At 46.0% G+C, this 19,461-nt stretch overlaps 2 non-coding genes across 2 annotated transcripts; one reads left to right on the top strand and one right to left on the bottom strand.

Moving 5' to 3' along the window:
- Nucleotides 1-7,471: 7,471 nt before the first annotated feature.
- On the bottom strand, nucleotides 7,472-7,543 carry trnat-cgu (transfer RNA threonine (anticodon CGU)). Its single transcript has one exon. It is a non-coding gene; the product is annotated as a tRNA-Thr (tRNA).
- Nucleotides 7,544-14,820: 7,277 nt separating this feature from the next.
- trnas-gcu (transfer RNA serine (anticodon GCU)) lies at nucleotides 14,821-14,902 on the top strand. The gene has a single exon. It is a non-coding gene; the product is annotated as a tRNA-Ser (tRNA).
- The last annotated feature ends 4,559 nt before the right edge of the window (nucleotides 14,903-19,461 follow it).

Below are 19,461 nucleotides of genomic sequence, written 5' to 3'. Positions count from 1 at the left end.
AAGATCCTCACACCAGCATGCCTGGACTTAGATCATCGGGAGGCGGACTCATCCACCAAGTTTACTCACTGGCTTAAGTGTTTCGAAAAATTCCTGACCGCCTCCGAAGCAATCAAATCGGACGAGGACAAACTGGATGTCCTGACCTCCAAAGTGAACCACCGAGTGTACTCGGTCATCCAAGACGCGACCTCGTACGCGGATGCTATCAAGCTCCTCAAGGACCAGTACACGCGCCCAGTGAACGAAGTGTCCGCCAGGCACCTCCTGGGGAGTCGTAAACAACAACCTGGGGAATCGACCGTGGAATACCTTCAGGCACTGTCTGTGCTTGGCCGGGCCTGTGGTTGTAAGGATGTAAAGGCCGCCGTGTACACAGAGGAACTTATCCGGGACGCTTTTGTAGCGGGCCACAGATCCAATTACACACGACAGCGACTGTTGGAGCAGAGTAACCTCGACCTCAACAAGGCCTCTGAACTCGCACTATCGTTGGATGCAGCCTACCAGGGCATGGATGCCTACTCCTCTGCACCATGGACGCCGCAGGGAATGACAGCCTGGGACACGGTAGGACCGCCTCATAGCGCCGTGCCACCCCAGCCACACCCCAACAACGGCCCAACTACCGCAGCAGTGTCCCAAGGCCAGACAGCAGTGCCCCAAGGCCAGAAATGCTACTTCTGTGGCCAGGCAAAACACCCCAGAGCGCGCTGCCCGGCGAAAAACGCGATCTGCTCGGGCTGCGGGAAGAAGGGACACAACGCTAGTGTCTGCAGGGCCAAAGCCACCCCGAACCCCAGCAGCGCCGCGTGTGGGCCATGCGGGCCGCCATTTTGGACCTCCCCGGCCGTGTGCGAATCACTGGTACAGCAGCCATTTTGGACGCCTCCAGCCACATGGGGATCATGGACGCCGCCATCTTGGACGACAGCCGGGACGCAGCAGGCCCCTAACACCGCCTCATCTGATACCTGCAGCGACACACCGACCCCTACGCTGGCATCCGTTACACTGGACCAAGCGAGACCGCACCAACTGGCCAGTTCCACAATGGACATTAAGGTAAATGGTCACGATACAATCTGCCTTTTTGACTCTGGGAGCACGGAGAGCTTCATCCACCCCGACACGGTGCGGCGTTGCTCTCTCCCAGTCCTGCCTGCGCAACAGCGGATTTCTATGGCCTCCGAGTCCCAGTCGGCGGACATCGGCGGCTACTGCGTGGTGACACTCGTAGTAGACGGGACCGTGTACGATCATTTTAAACTTCTGGTCCTGCCTGACCTCTGCACTGCCGTCCTGCTTGGGTTAGATTTTCAGTGCCACCTTAAAAGTGTTACGATGGCGTACGGTGGACCCCTACCCCCACTCACAGTCCGCAGCCAGCAGCTTCCAAATTACCCGCCGCGCACCAGGTGCAATCTCTCCACACTCAGAGTCACCCCCCCACCACTGTTTGCTAACCTCACCCCCGACTGTAAGCCCATCGCCACAAAGAGCAGGCGATACAGTGCCGGGGACAGGGTTTTCATTAAAACCGAAGTGGAGCGGCTCCTGAAAGAAGGGATTATTGAGGGCAGCACCAGCCCCTGGCGAGCCCAGGTTGTGGTCGTTAAGACCAGCGAGAAGCAGCGCCTGGTCATCGACTACAGCCAGACAATAAATCGCTACACCCTGCTGGACGCCTACCCACTCCCCCGTATAGCTGATATGGTCAACCAGATCGCGCAGTACCGCGTCTTCTCGACCATTGACCTGAAATCAGCGTACCACCAGCTCCCCATCCGCCCTGAGGACCGCCAGTACACTGCCTTTGAGGCAAACGGCCGCCTCTATCACTTCCTTAGGGTTCCCTTTGGCGTCACCAACGGGGTCTCCATCTTCCAAAGGGAGATGGACCGGATGGTAGATCAAAATGCGTTGCAGGCCACTTTCCCATATCTGGACAATGTGACCATCTGCGGCCGTGACTTGCAGGACCATGACGCAAACCTCGAAAAATTCCTCCGCACCGCCCAACTCCTAAACCTGACATATAACAAGGAGAAGTGCATATTCCGCACAAACCGCCTCGCCATCCTTGGCTGTGTTGTGGAACACGGAGTCATCGGCCCCGACCCCGACCGGATGCGTCCCCTTATGGAACTTCCACTGCCCCACTGCCTCAAGGCCCTGAAGAGGTGCCTAGGGTTTTTCTCCTATTACGCCCAGTGGGTCCCCTACTATGTGGACAAGGCCCGTCCGCTGATCAAGTCCACCTCTTTTCCCTTGACGGCAGAGGCCCGCTTAGCCTTCCACCGTATCAAGGAGGACATTGCCAAAGCCACCATGCACGCAGTGGACGAATCCATCCCCTTCCAGGTGGAAAGCGACGCGTCCGACTTTGCCCTGGCCGCTACCCTCAATCAGGCGGGGAGACCCGTGGCCTTCTTTTCACGAACCCTCCAAGGCCCGGAGACCAGACACTCCGCTGTTGAGAAGGAGGCCCAGGCGATTGTGGAGGCTGTGCGTCATTGGAGGCACTACCTGGCCGGAAAACGATTTACCCTGCTCACTGACCAGCGTTCAGTTGCTTTTATGTTTAACAACAAGCAGAGGGGCAAAATCAAAAATGACAAGATCTTGAGGTGGAGTTGCCCTTGGAGTGGTGCAGCGCAGATTTACCAGATTAATACCGAGGATAACAGGGTTAAATTATGAGGATTAATTCGGCTTCTGTTCTCTTGAATTTCGAAGATTAATGGGTGATCTGATCATGGTGTTTTAAGTGTTAAAAGGTTTAATAGCGTACATAGAGTTAAACAAGTTGCTCTGATTGGGGAATCAAGTACAAAGGGGAGTAAACTTAAAACAACAGCCGCTCCATTCAAAAGTCAAATCCGAAAGCATCTTTTCACATAAAGGTTTGTCGGAATCGGGAACTCTCTCCCGATAACTCCGTGGATGCTGAGGGTTAATTGTTGCTTCCAACACTGAGATCGACACGTTGTTATTCGGTAAGGGGATCAAGTTATATGGAGCAACGGCAGAAAAATGTAGGTGAGGTGCAGATCAGCCATGATTTTATGTAATGTCGGAGCAGGTAGAAGGTTGAAAGGACTACTCCCGCTCTAAGTTCATGAATTCTGTTCTCTTCCTTCTCAGATAACTTTACCCTACATTAGCTGTCAGCAGACTGGATCAAGAAATCGTCTTTTCACTCCTTCTATTCTGGAAGGTCGCTTCTCCACCCTTCATTCTCCTCTTCCAGCCCTGGTACAGCCTGAAGCAAAGGAGGTCGAAGTTGTACCAGCTTCAACCAAACACAGCTGTACTGCGCAGCAGCCAGCAGAGGGAGCAGGTGGTGCAATGTTGCACAGCGGCCAGAGGAGGGAGCAGCAGTACAATACAATAATACAATACAATACAATACAAAGTACCAGGTGGTGTAATACTGCACAGCGGCCAGAGGAGGGAGCAACAGTACCAGACAAACCTCGATCCTGTAGAACAAACATACACGGGGTGGGGGGGGGGGAGAGATTTTACCACTACCCGCCGGGCGATAAAATCGGAATTTTCAGCCTAGAACGGAGGCATCTGCGACATGGTATTGCAGAGATCTACAAGAAACTACCTCGTGTGGAATACCAGGTTACATTGTGGGAGAAATAACAAGAAGAAACAGCCTCAAAAGTGAAAGGGAACTCTTTAGGACTGATTTCAGGAGAATGATCAACACTTAGAATGGGCTCCCGGCAGAGCGGTGGTGGTGAAAGCCCTGGAGTGATTTAGGAAAAAACTGGATTAAACAATGAGGTGAAGCCTACGGATGCTCTGGAGGGCTGTATTAGAATGGGCTGAATGGCCTTCCTCAAGGAGCTTGTGATCATTGCGGGTAGGTGTGAAAACGGTGTCCTTCCCAAGCTCAATCATTATTTATCTGAATGACTGTCTGTATACTGAATAAAACTGAATCAATCATTCTTGTCAATATGTATACCTCAATCAACATAACAAAAATACCAGATGATCTGGTCATTATCACATTGCTGTTTGTGGGAGCTTGCTGTGCGTAAATTGTCTGCCGCGTTTCCAACATTACAACAGCGATGTACAACAGTACTTCATTGGCTGTAAAGTTCTTTGGCATGTCCGGTGGTTGTAAAACGCGCAAAATAAATGCAAGTCTTTCGTTCATTTATCTACTTAAGTGAGATGAAAATCCAGAAATAACAACAGAAAATGCTGGAAAAACTCAGCAGGTCAGGCAACATCCGTGGAGAGAAATTTGAGTTGACGTTTCGGGTCAAACCCTTCTTCAAAACTGGAAAGAAAAGATAATAAATCGAAGGCAGGGCTGCGATTGGACAAAAGAAGTGAAAGAAACAAAGTAGTAAAAGAGACAATGAAAGGTATTAGAAGCTAGACGAGATGGTGATAGGCTGAGATTAGGTGTAAAGTGTACTGGCAGGGCAAGAGCTAGCTGCCAGGTGTGAGAGAGAAGCAAAATGAAAGGTGGGGGGGGGGGCGGTTGGAAAGGAGTGGAAAAATTACAAGAAAAATGTAATAGGGGTCGAGGTTATGATCTGAAATTGTTGAACTCGATATTGAGTCTGGAAGGCTGCAAAGTGCCTAATCGGAAGATGAGGTGCTGTTCCTCGAGTTTACGTTGAGCTTCCGTGGAACAATACATTCAACTTCCAGAAAAAACTCGTTGATAGAAAATGTAGACCGGAGAGATTGCCTTTCATTCGAAATATTTGCACTGACCCTCTTACCCAAAGCGCTTGAGATTCACGTGGATTGATTTGAAAACTTCCCTTTTATCTTCCCAAATGTTTCATAGTGAATTCAAGGTCAAAATTCGAGAGTAAAGTGAGGGCTTGTCCGAGATTTGAATCCTGGACTTCTTGCATATTTCACACTGCTTAACTCGAAGCGAGAATCATACCCCTAGACCAACGAGCAGCTGGTGAAAATAATTACACTTACAGTTTTTCCATTATCAAACCATGTGTTGGCCGTTCTTGACAAGCAAAGCACTTGAGACCGAGACAGCTCTGACATTGCCTTCTCTACCTGTCTTCTGAAGCGCCGCAATGCTCCACTCAGACATTTAATGAGCTGTTCGGATGGTAATGTACATTTGATGCAAAGTGTCTGAAAGGATCATAGATACGTACCTCCTTTAGGCTCCAGAATTTATGCAATTATTTTCGCAAAGACTCTTAATAGCCTCGCGCCCTTGTCTCTGGCCCCCTTTGGCGGAAGGTCAAACTCCCCGCAGAAACAATGCTGCCCGAGCCGTCATCGCGGGATTCTTTCATTTTGCGGTTTCTAAACCGGACAGTAACACAAATCTGTTTCCTTCTTTGACCCTGTGATTCGCAATTCTGCGGGTATGAGAGAGAGAGAGAGAGAGTGAGCGAGAGGGACAAAGAGAGAGTCAGAGAGAGGGAAGGATGAAAATGGAGAGACAGAGAGAGAGAGAGAGAGAGCGAGAGGGACAGACCGGGAGAGCCAGAGAGAGGGAAGGAGGAAAAGGGAGAGACAGAGAGAGAGCGAGAGGGAGAGGGACAGACCGGGAGAGAGATATAGACATCCTTGTCAACCTATTTAATTGCTAGCCCCTGCAGTTTGTAATGATGATCAACGGAAGGACGTGTATTTTATCGCTTTGCCTGACTTCAGAACGTCCCAACGCGCTTTACCGCCAATTGTGTTAGAACTTGCTGTTCCCGCCCTGGACTTGGGAAACTACAGCAAATTCGCAGCAGCTTCTACCTCTCTTTTCCTCTCTCTCTCTCTCTCTCTCTATTTCTCTCTCTCTATTTCTCTCTCCCTCTCTCTCGCTCTCTGTCTGTTTGTTTCTCTCTCTTTCTCTGTCTGAATCTCTATCAGACGGTTTCCCTCCTTCTTTATAACTGAACAGCGACATGCATTCGCAGCCTGTTCCGGGGTGAGTTACCATGGGGAATCACTGGAACCACAGGCTCGTTGTAAGGTCTCCTCCTTAGATTGGTTCCCCAGAGAGAGAGGCTGACGTGCGCAATGTGGAAACGGTGAATAATGGCATCTTCATTCTTAGTTATTTCTAACATTTTATAATGTTCTAGTTGAGATGCTGTGCACTCCAATGACTCGCTATCTCTGCGCCTGTTTCTTCATTTCTCCCTCTGTGTAACTCTCTGTCTGTTCCTCTTTCTCTGTCTCTCTCTCTCTGTCCCTATTTCTGCCTCGTATTCTGTTTCTCTCCCTGCTGTCTCGCTCTCTCTCTCTCTCTCGCTATCTTTCTATCTGACACAGATTCATTCCCTGTCTGTGTGCCTGACTCTCCATCTCTTTTCTCTATCTGTCCATCTCTGCGTGTGTGTGTGCAGCTGTGTTTGGATTTGTGGGTGTGGGTCTCTGTACACATGAAAAGGATCAGACCATTCAGCCCCTCTAACATGTTCCACAATTCAAATCGGTCATGGCTGATCTGTATCTTAACTCCATTGTTGCCGAAACCTTTAATAACCTTGCCTAACAACAATCTATCGATCTCTGTTTTGAAATTTCTCTGCTTTCACTTCTCATTCTGTCTATTTGAATTGCTCCGCAGGTCAGGAAGTTTTTGCAGGGAGAGGTTTTAGATGCTCAGACTGGAAGAAAATTTAGAGTGGTGTTCCCCAGGGGTCGATCGTAGGACCGCTACTCTTTTTGATGAAGATTAATGAACTTGGGTATAGAGGGCATAATTTCAAATTTTGCAAATAATACGAAAGACGGTAATGTGGTGAACAGTGAAGACGATAGTAACAGACTACAGGAGGACATATACAGACTGGTTAAATGGGCAGACACGTGACAGATGAAATTTAAAGCAGAGAAGTGTGAAGTGACATATTTTGGGAGGAAGAATGAGGAGAGGCAAAATTAATTAAATGGTACAATTTTAACGTGATCAATGATTTACTTTAATCGGCTCCCTCTGGAGATCACTGGCCCCGAAACTGGTCAGAAAGCTCTCCTCTGCATTTTATTAAGCGCCTCTAAATGGTACAATTTTAAAGTGGATGCAAGAACAGGGAGACAGGGGGTGTGTGTACTCAGATCTGTGAGCTGTCAGGACACGTTGAGAAGGCTGTTAAAGTAGCACGTGGGATCCTTGGCTTTATTAATAGAGTTCAAAAGCAAGGAAGTTATGCTAAAGCTTTTAAAACACTGGTCAGGCCTCAGCTGGAGTATTGTCTTCAATTCTGGTCACCACGCTTTAGGAAGAAAGTCAAGGCCTTGGAGAGACTACAGAATAAATTTACTAGAATGGTACCGGGGTGAGGGACTTCATTTATGTGAAGAGACTGGAGAAGCTGGGATTTTTCTCTTTAGCGTAGAGAATGCAAGAAGAGATTTGATAGTAATGTTCAAAATTATGAACGATTTTGATAGAGTTCATCGGGAGAAAAGTTTAAAAAAGTCATTAACGAGGTGATAAAACCTCACGAGGCACGGATGGGGGTCGAACCCATGATTTTCGGTTTACGAGACCGACGCTTTACCACTTGGCCACCGCGCCGTCAGTGATACCCTGACTAGTGAGTTCTGAATCGTTTCAATTACGTTAAAATAGCACAGGCACAAATGGACTAAAATAAAGCAGGATAGTGGAGCAGGCAACGGACCCGCCTCATTTGCATGAATACTTTCATAAAACCTTTCACAGAAACATTGAATCATACATCACAGAAGGAGGCCATTTGGCCCATTGTGCTCTTGAAATCACTATCCAATTAGTCCCAGCTCTTTCCCCATAACCGGCAAACATTTCCTCTTCAGTTATTTATCCAATTCCCTTTTCAAAGTTACTATTGAATCTGCTTCCACCGCCCTTTCAGGCAGAGCATTACAGATCACAACAACTCACAACGTAAAACAAAATCTCTTCATCTCCCCTCTGGTTCTATTGCCAATGAGGAAAGATTGGATAGGCGGAGTTGATTTTTTGGAACAGCAGAGGCTGATGGGAGACTTAATTGAGGGGTATAAAGTTATGAGGGGCCGAGATAGAGTGGATAGGAAGGACCGATTTCCATTAGCAGAGGGATCAATAACCAGGGGGCACAGATTTGCAGTAATTGGTAGAAGGATGATCTGTGGCGCCGTGATTGTATAGTGATTTATACTCTGCGTTGTGTTTGCAGCAACCTCGGTTGGAATCTGAGTCACGGCACAACTTGCTTTATATCTTCCATCCATTGTGGCACCTGCTAATAACACTCAGAGAATCATCATTATTTATTAAAAGAAGAAATCTGTGTTGTTGGTGGTGAAAACCTATTTATTCCTTCTAAACCCCGCTCTCTCACATGCCTGTGCCTTATTCTCCATAATTCACACTCGCCTCTTACAGGTTTTTCTTCCTTCCACAACCACTAGCCCTTCTTCACTTTCCTCCTTCCATTTTGTCACTTTCCTGCGGTTTTCCCTTAATCTGACATTCACTTTCACCTACTTAGTGTCAGCTGTGGCTCACTGGGAAGCACACAGACCTTCTGAGGCAGAAGGCCGTGGGTTCAGATTCCTCCTGCAGGGACTAGGGCATATAAATCCCAGGCTGCTTCTCCAGTGAAATACTGAGCGAGTGCTGCACTGTCAGAGGTGTCATCTTTGAATCTGACGTTAAATCGAGGCCCTGTCTGCTCTCTCAGGTGGACGTAAAAGATTCCCTTGGCACTATTTCGAAGTAAGAGCAGGTGAGTTATCCCCGGTGTCCTGTCCAATATTTATACCTCAATCAACATAACAAAAACAGATTATCTGGTCATTATCACAATGCTGTTTGTGGGAGCTTGCTGAGCACAGTATGGCTGCGGCGTTTCCCACATTGCAACAGTGACTACACTCCAAAAGTGCTTCATTGCCTGTGAAGCGCTTTGAGACGTCCGGTGGTCGTGAAAGGCGCTATATAAATGTAAGTCTATCCTTTACTTACGACGTTAAATGTTGTCTGCCACCACCGCTGTTCCTGAGGGCACATGTCCCATTCGCACCAATGCACATTAGTACCTTGAAACTAGTCGATACATATAATCTGTGGGACTGCTCGACAGACAAGCACTGCGAAAGCGGACCGGCCTTTGGAAGGACAGGGGCCCGATTGTTCACGAAATTTCCTTGGGGAATCTTGTGACAGAGGGCCTGTTAACTGAAGAACTGGGGGGTTTTTTCAAGCTGGTTGGCGCTTTTCCCAAAACTGTTGAGGTGCGTGTGTGAGGGCAGCGCCACCTCGCTGCGATCGAGGGTTTAAGTGTGAAATATTGGCCCACTGGTGCGGTGCAGTAAGATCGAAAGCCTTCCGCTTTAATCTTAACAGGTCTGTTGAAGTGTGCCATTGAAACAAATAAAGGGTAAGTGAAAAGAGCGCTAGATGGTGAAAGCCGTGATTACAGGAGGTTGGCCATAATTGAAAGGTTTCTCAATGCCCGTGGTGCGGGACGCTGTGTTCTTTATGAAGAGCAGGAGCAGGAATAAAGTTTAACAGAAATAAGATGTACAGACTTGGTGCCAATCAGAAAACTGTGCTGGTCTAAGGTCGATAAAAAGTTTGAAATTAAATTCATTTTCAAAGGATAAAGTTAACCCTTTTTTTCCCTCCCTCATCATTTGCTTTTCCCGTTAATCTTTCAAGTGGTGTAAAGCCGGTGTAGATTGGAGTTCGCTCTCAGCTTCTCCCATCGATGTGAAAATGAAACAGGAGGAGGCGAGGATTGCCCCAAACAGCAGAGCTGGGAACTGACTCTTTTTATATTGCTGCAGGAGATGTTCTCTTCCTCTAAAGATTCCCCTCACCATTAAAAGGCTTGTTATATCTCACAGCCTTTAAATTGACGGTTTTATAACATGTTGGAGAGCTTTCAATCAAACAGATTTTAATAACTCTGCAAAAAGACGAGGTTAGGACTTGAACTGATAAGATATCGATCACAGAGTTAACATCAGAATCAGGCTCATTGTCCAGTGAGGCAGGAAACTGCGAACAAGTTGGAAGGGATTGTAGGATTGAGGGACGGAAGGGAGGAAGGAGATCTCGATTCGATCTTCACTCCATTACAGCTGGGTGAAATATTAGTTTGAGAATGTGGGAGAATTTTTACCAAAGAGGGAGAGAAAAGATTGTCTAACTTGGGGACTGTAACATTTTCAGGCCACGTATCTCCCAACTAGATTAGCAATCCCTCGCCTTAACCTCTCACTAACCTCGATCTACCTTTATTATCCAAAAGGAATCATCCAAAAATCCCTTATATTTCAGTATTTCTGTTTCCAAACGGTAGAAACAACCTTTAATAAAGTCCCTTTACCGCATGTCCTGTCCGTGCTTCCAGATTGACAATGTGGAAAATGTGGAGCAGGCTTCTGGAAAAAAACGGATTCACATTTTTACCTCACAGTTTCGGCACATCTGTGACTGAATTCCCGTTTTTATTAATAAAATTGCCGTTTTCTTGCGATATAATGAACACAGGTCTGCACTGATTTTCTGGCAGTTGTTATTTGAAGAGTTGTGGGATGTCTCCCTGCCGAGGAAACTAGTTCTATTAAAAAGTCTCGCATTAACTGATACAATTGTATTTGCTGCATCACAACAAACAATATCTTGTTATGAATGTTAGCTCATTAGTTCCCCAGTGTCAGAGGAAGAATTGTCTGATCTCCTCATTTATTTACTGTAAGACACAAACACAGGCATTCATTTAGAATCAACTCACAGATTGACACTGAGATAAACGCATCAAGAGATACAGACAGCATCGGGACACAAGGTGGACAAGAGAGATGGATAAATACAAAACGGCCTCATACTCCAGCAGTCAGTGACCGGTAGGTGATAGATATCAGTGAGTGGAGGCGAGTTACGGAGGCCTAATTTGGTTCTGTGGCTTAGTTGGTCAAAACGCCTATCTAATAAACAGGAGATTCTGGGTTCGAATCCCAACGCGGCCCTTTTGTTTCTGCTTTATGACTCTCCAGGGGTGAGCTTATTCTCGTGTGAAAGGGCTACAATCCTTTTAAATGTGACTGCGGCTGCATTAGTTCCCACTCTGGATAAAGGCTGCAGTCGCTGTGAGACACGTGTCGAATTGAAATGCTGTCATAATTTCTGGCGGTGCTGATTTTGGACTTCTCCAAAAATCCATCTTTTCTAAGCGGTGCCGTGCATTACTTTGCTGTGGACAGTGCAGAAGAACAGCAGCTAATGTGTGGCGCCGTGATCATATTGTGGTCAGTACCCTGTGTTGTACCCGCAGCAACCTCGGTTGGAATCCCAGTCACGGTATAACTCGCTTTATATATTTTGTTCTCTCTGGCACCTGCTGATAGAATGCAAAAAGAAATCAATCATTACTACATGAAACAAATATTATTTGTTTGCGGTGAAAACCTATTTACTCCTTCAAAACCCCGAGCTCTCACATGCCTGAGCTTGATGCTCCAGATTTCAAACCCAAGTCTTCTCCCAGCTTTTTTTTCCTTCCGCAATCAATAGCCTCCTTTTCTTTCCTCCTTCCATTTCTTTACCACTTTCCTGAGGTACTACGTTAATCTAACATTCACTTTCAACTACTTAACTTCAGCAAACTTATGTTTACTCTGCGACAATCGTTGTTCCTGGGGGGACATGTCCCATTCGCACCAATCTCAATTGGTGCTTTGAAACCAATCGATACATTCAAGCCTGCGGAACCGCTCGACAGGCAAGCATTGCGAAAGCAGGGCCGGCCTTCGGAAGCAAAATAGCCGGATTGAACACGGAATTTCCTTGGCCTAATGGATAAAGCGTCTGATTTCGCTGCTAATCGTAATCGGGATTGTTGTCAGTCACGGATCATTCTGTGCCTATTTAAAATGGGTGAGCTCACAGTCCCGGATCATTCTGCATGTTAGTCTTTTTTAAGGGAAGGCGATTTCAGCTGCGACGACCGTGTCCATTCTATATCCCAGACTTCTGCCCTCACCCCTGCCCCTCCCTCTCGGAACCACGATAGGGTTCCCCTTGTCCTCAGCTTTCACCCCACCAGCTTGCACATTTAACGGATCATCCTCCACCATTTTTGCAACCTCCAAAGTGATCCCACCACCAAACGCATCTTCCCCTCCCCTTTCAGCATTCCGTAGGGACTGCTCCGTCCAAGACACCCTAGTCCACTCCTCTATCACCCCCAACAGCCCTTCCCCTTCGCCTGGCACCTTCCTGTGCAAGCGCAGGAGATGTAACACCTGCCCATATACCTCCCCCCTTCCCACTGTCCAGGGCCCCAAACACCCTTTCCAGGTGAAACAGCGATTTACTTGTACTTCTTCCAATCTAGTATACTGTATTCGCTGCTCACGATGCGGTCTCCTCTACATTGGGGAGAACAAACGCAGATTGGGTGATCGCTTTGAGGACATCTCCGTTCAGTCTGTAAGGGTGACATTGAGCTTCCGGTCACCTGTCATTTTAATTCACTGCTCCATTCCCACTCGGACCTCACCATCCTTGGCCTCTTGCATTGTTCCACGGAAGCTCAACGTAAACTCGAGGAACAGCACCTCTTCTTCCGAATTGGCACTTTGCAGCCTTCTGGACACAATATCGAGTTCAACAATTTCAGATCATAACCTCGGCCCCTATTACATTTTTACTTACATTTTTTTCTACCCCTTTGTTTTGGGTTTTCCCTTCCCCCCCTTTCCTTGACTTTCTCTCTCCCATGTGGCAGCTGTCTCTCATCCTGCCAATACACTTCACACCTAATCTGAGCTGTCTTTTGTCTCCACTGTCCTATTACTATCTCGTCTGGTTTTGAATACCTCTTAATGTCTCTTTACTTCATTTGTTCTATCGCAGCCCTGCCTTCGATCTATTTAATTTCCTTTCCAAATTTGAAAAAGGGTTCACCCGAAACGTCAACTCTAATTTCTCTCCACGGATGTTGCCTGGCCTGTTGAATTTTGCCAGCATTTTCTGTTGTTTTTTCGGATTTCCAGCATCTGCAGTATTTTCCTATCGTACGAGTTGTTAAGGTGTTGTGTTCGAAGTTGCATTGGGTTTCCCTGCGCAGGTGCGAACCCAGCTCACTTAATTCGAAATATATGAATCTTTTTTACTCGAATTCTTTGAGGATGTAACATAAAGGGTGGATAAAGGGGAACCAGTGGATGTAGTGTATTTGGACTTCCAAAAGGCATTTGACAAGATTCCACACAACAGATTACTGATCAAGATAAGAAATCACGGGATTGGGGGTAATATACTGGCATGGGTGGAAGATTGGCTATCTAACAGAAAACAAAGAGTTGGGCTAAATGGTTCATTCTCGGGCTGGCAATCAGTAACTAGTGGTGTTCCGCAGGGGTCAGCGCTGGGACCCCAATTCTTTACAATCTATATCAACGATTTGGAGGAAGGGACCGAGTGCAACATATCCAGGTTTGCCAACGATACAAAGATGGGAGGGAAAGCAGTGAGCGAGGAGGACATAAAAAACCTGCAAAAGGACATAGGCAGGCTAAGTGAGTGGGCAGAGATTTGGTAGATGCAATATAATGTTGGAAAGTGTGAGGTTATGCATTTTGGCAGAAAAAATCAAAGAGCAAGTTATTATATTAAATGGAGATAAACTGCAAAGTGCTACAGTACAAAGGGATCTGGGGGTCCTGGTGCATGAAGAACAAAAAGTTAGTGTGCAGGTGCAGCAGGTGATCAGGAAGGCCAATGGAATCTTGGCTTTTATTGCATGGGGGATGGAGTATAAAAACAGGGAAGTTTTGCTGCAGTTATACAGGGTATTGGTGAGGCAACACGTGGAATACTGCGTGCAGTTTTGGTTGCCATATTTAAGAAAAGATATACTTGCTCTCGAGGCAGTTCAGCGAAGGTTCACTCAGTTGATTCCGGAGATGAGGTGGTTGACGTATGAGGAAAGGTTGAGTAGGTTGGGCCTCTACTCATTGGAGTTCAGAATAATGAGAGGCGATCTTATCAAAACATATAAGATGGTGAGGGGGCTTGATCGGGTGGATGCGGTGAGGATGTTTCCACTGATGGGTGAGACTAGAACTAGGGGGAATACTCTAAGAATCAGGGGCTGCCCTTTCAAAACTGAGATGAGGAGAAACTTCTTCACTCAGAGGGTGGTAAATCTATGGAATTTGCTACCCCAGAGAGCTGTGGAAGCTGCAACAACAAAAAAATTGACCCTTAGTGTTAGGGGGATTAAATACGTGGGGTTACGGGGATAGGGTGGGATATGTGTTGGTGTAGGGGTTACGGGGATCGGGTGGGACATGTGTCGGTGCAGGCTCGATAGGCCGAAATGGCCTCTATCTGTACTGTGAGGTTTCTGTGATTCTGTGATAGACAGTTTCCTAGCAGATAAGGGAATTAGAGGTTATGGGGAGAGGGCAGGGAAGTGGACGTGAGTCTAGATTCGGATCAGCCATGATCCTATTGAATGGCGGAGCAGGCCCGAGGGGTCGTATGGCCCACTCCTGCTCCTACTTCTTATGTTCTTATGTTCCTAAATCCACTCCTTTATATGAGGTGTTGTGCTGGATTTGCTCACAATCCTCCCCACAACTACTTGACGACGGCAAACTTTTTCTTCTCTGTTCTGAGTTTGACATCAAACCGACCATTTTTGACAGTCCCTCACCTGAATTAACAGAAGGCCTTTTGCTTACAGAGCTGATTGTACATTTTCAACATTGTAGATCTGGGTGCACGGGCAGCACAAATGGTGAAGCGGACTTTCTTGCAGATTAGTTCTGTTTGGATACAAAAAGTCGTAAACGAAAAAGTTAACGGGAGACGAGGTGGCCGAGTGGTTAAGGCGATGGACTGCTAATCCATTGTGCTTTGCACGCGTGGCTTCAAATCCCATCCTCGTCGTTTGTGTTAAATATTTGACAATTTCAGTTCTTTTGGCATTCACCTTTAACGTCATGTCCAAATTCACCTTTTTCTCCCAAGCCTGCTTAATTTAGCTTATGAGATGTCTCAAGTTACCAATATGTACTTTAAAGGGAAAACACTTGTAGGTCTATGGAGAGTTGGACTAATTAGATAGCACTCTCAGAGACAGCTTACTTCAGTACCGTCAGAATCTGAGGTTCCAATACTTAATGAGTTTCACACTTACATGTCGGCGGCTCGTTTTTCTAGTGGTATAATTATCAGTTTAGGCGTATCACAGCAGAATTGCGATAAATCCCAGCTTCAAGTTCTGGTCGAACCCCACTAGTTTTTAGTCAAAACTCAGCTTCTTACAGCCAATCGACATTGTAGAAAACATAAATACTTTCCATTAAAAACATGTGATTTCGCGTCGTTTTTACCCTATCTTTCTAAATCCCAGAGCTTCACAAGAGCAACTGAAAACAAACCAACTGTGTAAAGGTAAAGGGTCCATCTTTGTGTTTCATTGGACGTCTTACACCCGTGTTCGATTCTGGCCAATGCAGGACCATTACATTTTGCTTTCTGCACCCATGAGCTCGCCTGAATTGGGATAAACTTACATTCAGCGTCAATCTTCTTGAAACACCTTCTGCCCTGAATATTAGACAGTGCTGCTTTGTCTAGCGCTGAAAGGATGTGAGAAGCTGGCTTTTGAATTGGTCCCACGGGTGCCGAATTCAAAGCACCATACAACCTACCTCAAATCCCAAAATATTACCGCAGCTTCGGGCTCTAACCGCCATTAACCACATCCTTCCTCCCAATCCTTCTCCTTTCTCGCTCGGGTCTCAGCGTCTCCCTCCTTGTGGAAGCTCGGAGCTGTTTCCTGACGTTTGTCCCACGGATGTGATGGAAAGGATTTACCTTCCTTAACTCAAATTATTACTCTTTTCCTTGAAAGCAGAATGATGGAAAGTTTAATAAAATGTCTTTTTTGTGCTGCGTTTCAGGAAACTTCTTTAATTTAAGATGTTAATCAAAATACTTAAGTAAGAATACGTGCTTCCGCAGCACTTTGCTTTTGTATTTCAGTAAGAAGCTCATCTTTGCATTAGTCGGGTATCGAACCCATGTATCACGCAATACGGGCGCGAAATTTGCCCCTGAACCACCAGCGCTTACCAAATCGAGAGCTTCAATTGTCCAGTTACATTCTTGTTTCTGATAATAAAAGGATAAAAGACAATGTAAAATACTACAGTGTCAGGAAATGAAATTATTCAGAAAATGCTGTAAACACTCCGCCGGTCCGGGATCAGCTGTGGAGAGGGAAACACAGGGTTAATGTTTCAGGTCGATGAGCTGTCCTCAGGTCCAAGGTTTACACCAATCATTTCAAAAAAGGCTGGTAATTTTATTAACATTGATATTTCCATGCTCTGGTGAGCGTGGTTTCCAGAAACAGTATTGTTTTGATGCTTAATATCACAAATTATACAACAAAGCTGGGAGCCCACGCCAGAAACGTCTGTTTATAAACAGGCACTTTAACGAACTAACCCACGGAGCCAAAGCATTTTCCCTGGGTTACAGGAATTGCCAGTCCCTCTGGTCTCGCTTATCTTTGATTCTCTATCTATGAGTTGTTTCTGAATCCGTGATGTTGTGCTGCTTTGTGGGTGAGCGGCAGACTTGTAGATATATCCTGCTCGCTCTCCCAGATTGACAATGTGGAACATGTGGATCAGGCTTCTGGAAACAAACGGATTTACATATTTACCTCACAGTTTCGGCACATCAGGGACTGAATTCCCGCTTTTAATAATAAAATCACGGGTTTCTTGTTATATACTAGACACAGGCTCTGCACAGTATTTTTGGGCAGTTATTATTTCAAAACTTCTGCAATGTCGCCAAGCTGAAGGAATTGGTGATGTTTGACCAAAAAGCGAGAAGCTCGTCCGGGATCTCTCGCATTTCAGTCAGTGGAATTCCCTAAGGGAAAGTAATTTGCTAATTTTGAAATTGTGCCCTGTACACCCAAGTCCAAGTCATTACTAAATATCAAGAAAACCAGTGGTCCTAGTCCCGATCTTTGGGGAACACAACTGTATATCTTCCTCCAGACTGAAAAACAGCCATTCACCACTATTCCCTGTTTCACTGTCACTTAGTCAATTCCGTATCCATGCAGACACTGTCCATTTTATTGCATGGTCTTTAACTTTGCTGGCAAACCTATTATGTGGCACTTTGTCAAACGCCTATTTGGAAGTCCATGTACAGCACGTCAACCTCATTGCCCTCATCAACCCTCTCTGTTACCTCATCAAAAGCAACCTAGAAACTTACAGTACATCAGGAAACCATGTGGTCGGCCGTGCTTGTGCTGGTTATTTTGTCCCACATCCCACGTTTTGTGCGTAACCCTATCAGAAATATTTTCTTCATTTAGTAAATATTAACGTTTTGATTAATCAATTGCGTTCCATCAGCAGCTGCCGCAGAGAACAAGAGATATAAATCAAGCTGTGCCATGATTCGGATTCAAAGCCGAGGTTGCTGCGGCCACAATGCAGAGTATTAAATATTATACGATCACGGCGACACAACTTAGTTGCTGGAATTCTGTCCTGACCACAGTAAAGTCACACACGGCACAGCTTAGAAACGGTGGATTTTTCGTAAAGAGGCTAAAATAAGTTGATTTCTGAATCCGTGAGTTTGTCCTGCTTTGTGGGTGAGCAGCAGGCTTGAAGAGATGTCCAGCCCGCGCTCCCAGATTGACAATGTGGAAAATGTGGAGCAGGCTTCTAGAAATAAATGGATTTATATATTAACCTCACAGATTCGGCACATCTGGGACTGAATTCCCGCTTTTAATAATAAAATCGCTGGTTTCTTGATATGTACTGGGCACAGACTCTGCACAGTACTTGTGGCAGTTTTTATTTTAAATTATGTTCAATATCGCCAAGCCGAGGGAATTGTTGATTTTTGACTAAAACGCGAGGAGCTCATCCGGGATTTGAATCTTCTCCTCTCACATTTAGAACAGCGAAAGCTTTTGCGTGAAAATCGTACCCGTAGATAACATCTCTCACTGTCTTTGTCTCTTAGTCTCTCTGTGTTTTACCCTGATGGACTTCTCAGGTTTTCTTGAACGGCCGAGGCTGATCTAACCTGCAACACCAGCAGAAAAGGGTAAAGAAAGTAATAATGACTGAGACGGCAGGGGAAGTAATTCAGAAAAGTTAAAAATGGACTTTCAAGACCAATCTGGTGAAGTGAGGCCAATTTGTTGACTTGAAATATTTCGTGTATCACATGATATCGTGGATCATTGTATTAGAAAGCGGGATTGGATGGTCAGAAGTGGTCTGAAAGCTGTGGGTGGCAGCGAAATCTTACGGCTTCGTTTCCAGTGGCACGTTGGTCTCGGGGTTTTGATTCTCGCTTAAGTACATAAGAACATCAGAAATAGGAGCAGGAGTAGGCCATTTGGCCTAGTGAGCCTGTTCTGCAATTCAATAAGATCATGGCAGATCTGCTACCTCATCTCCACTTTCCTGCACTATCCCCAGATCACTTAATCCCTTAATATTCAAAAATCTATCGATCTCTGTCTTGAACAGACTCAATGTCTGAGCCTCCACAGCCCTCTGGGATAGAGAATTCCAAAGATTCACCACCCTCTGAGTGAAGACATTTCACCTCATCTCAGTCCTAAATGGTCAACCCTTTATTCTCCTGGACACAGGCTCTGTAGTTAGAGGATTTCATTGATTGATATGGGAGAGGTTCCCCGGTTCAAATGATTTCTTTACAGAAGGTCGGATTGTCTTTTCTCCAGAGAATGTTTGAGCTCCAGAGGACAGAATGCACAGGGTTTGTCGACACAACACACGTGGAATAAATCAAATATTTCAAGGAGGTGAGCAGATTGAAGCTGACATGTTCATTATTCACAATTCAGGCGATTCCCAGTCCTTGAAGAACGTAAATGAACGAGTTGTGGTTTTGCTGCAAACGTTCACCACCGAAATCGGACTGAACAGCGACTCTGGTGGGAATGGAACCCAAAAACTTTCAATGACTTTTTCACCCATTAACTAACTAGAAGTGCAACGTGAAATACATTGCAGCTCAAGGAGCGTCTGTGGAGAGAGAAACAGAGTTAACGTTTCAGATCGATTACCCTAAGTCAGAACTGGAAAAAGCTGGAGATGTAACAGGTTTTTAAGCAAGTGCAGGGGCAGGGAAAGGGGGAGGGGAGGAAAGAACAAAAGGGAAGGTCTGTGATAGGGTGGAAGGCAGGAGGGACTAAGAGACAAAAGGGATGATGGTGCTTTAATACCCGTTACATGTCCCATTCGCAACAAACTGAATTGGTGCTTTGAAACCAGTCGATACATTTTGACCTGCGGGACCGCCCGACAGACAAGCGCTGCGAAAGCAGGGCCGACATTTTGAACCAAAGCAGCTCGATTTTACATGAAATTTCCTCGGGAAATCAAGTGAACTGGGGAGGCTAACTGAAGAGCTGGGTT

The sequence above is a fragment of the Somniosus microcephalus genome, unplaced genomic scaffold (genome assembly GCF_052327205.1).
Source record: "Somniosus microcephalus isolate GS21.2 unplaced genomic scaffold, FLI_Smic_1.0 unresolved_chr1, whole genome shotgun sequence".
Classification (NCBI taxonomy): Eukaryota; Metazoa; Chordata; class Chondrichthyes; order Squaliformes; family Somniosidae; genus Somniosus; species Somniosus microcephalus.
This window is presented reverse-complemented; position numbering and strand designations above follow the sequence as displayed.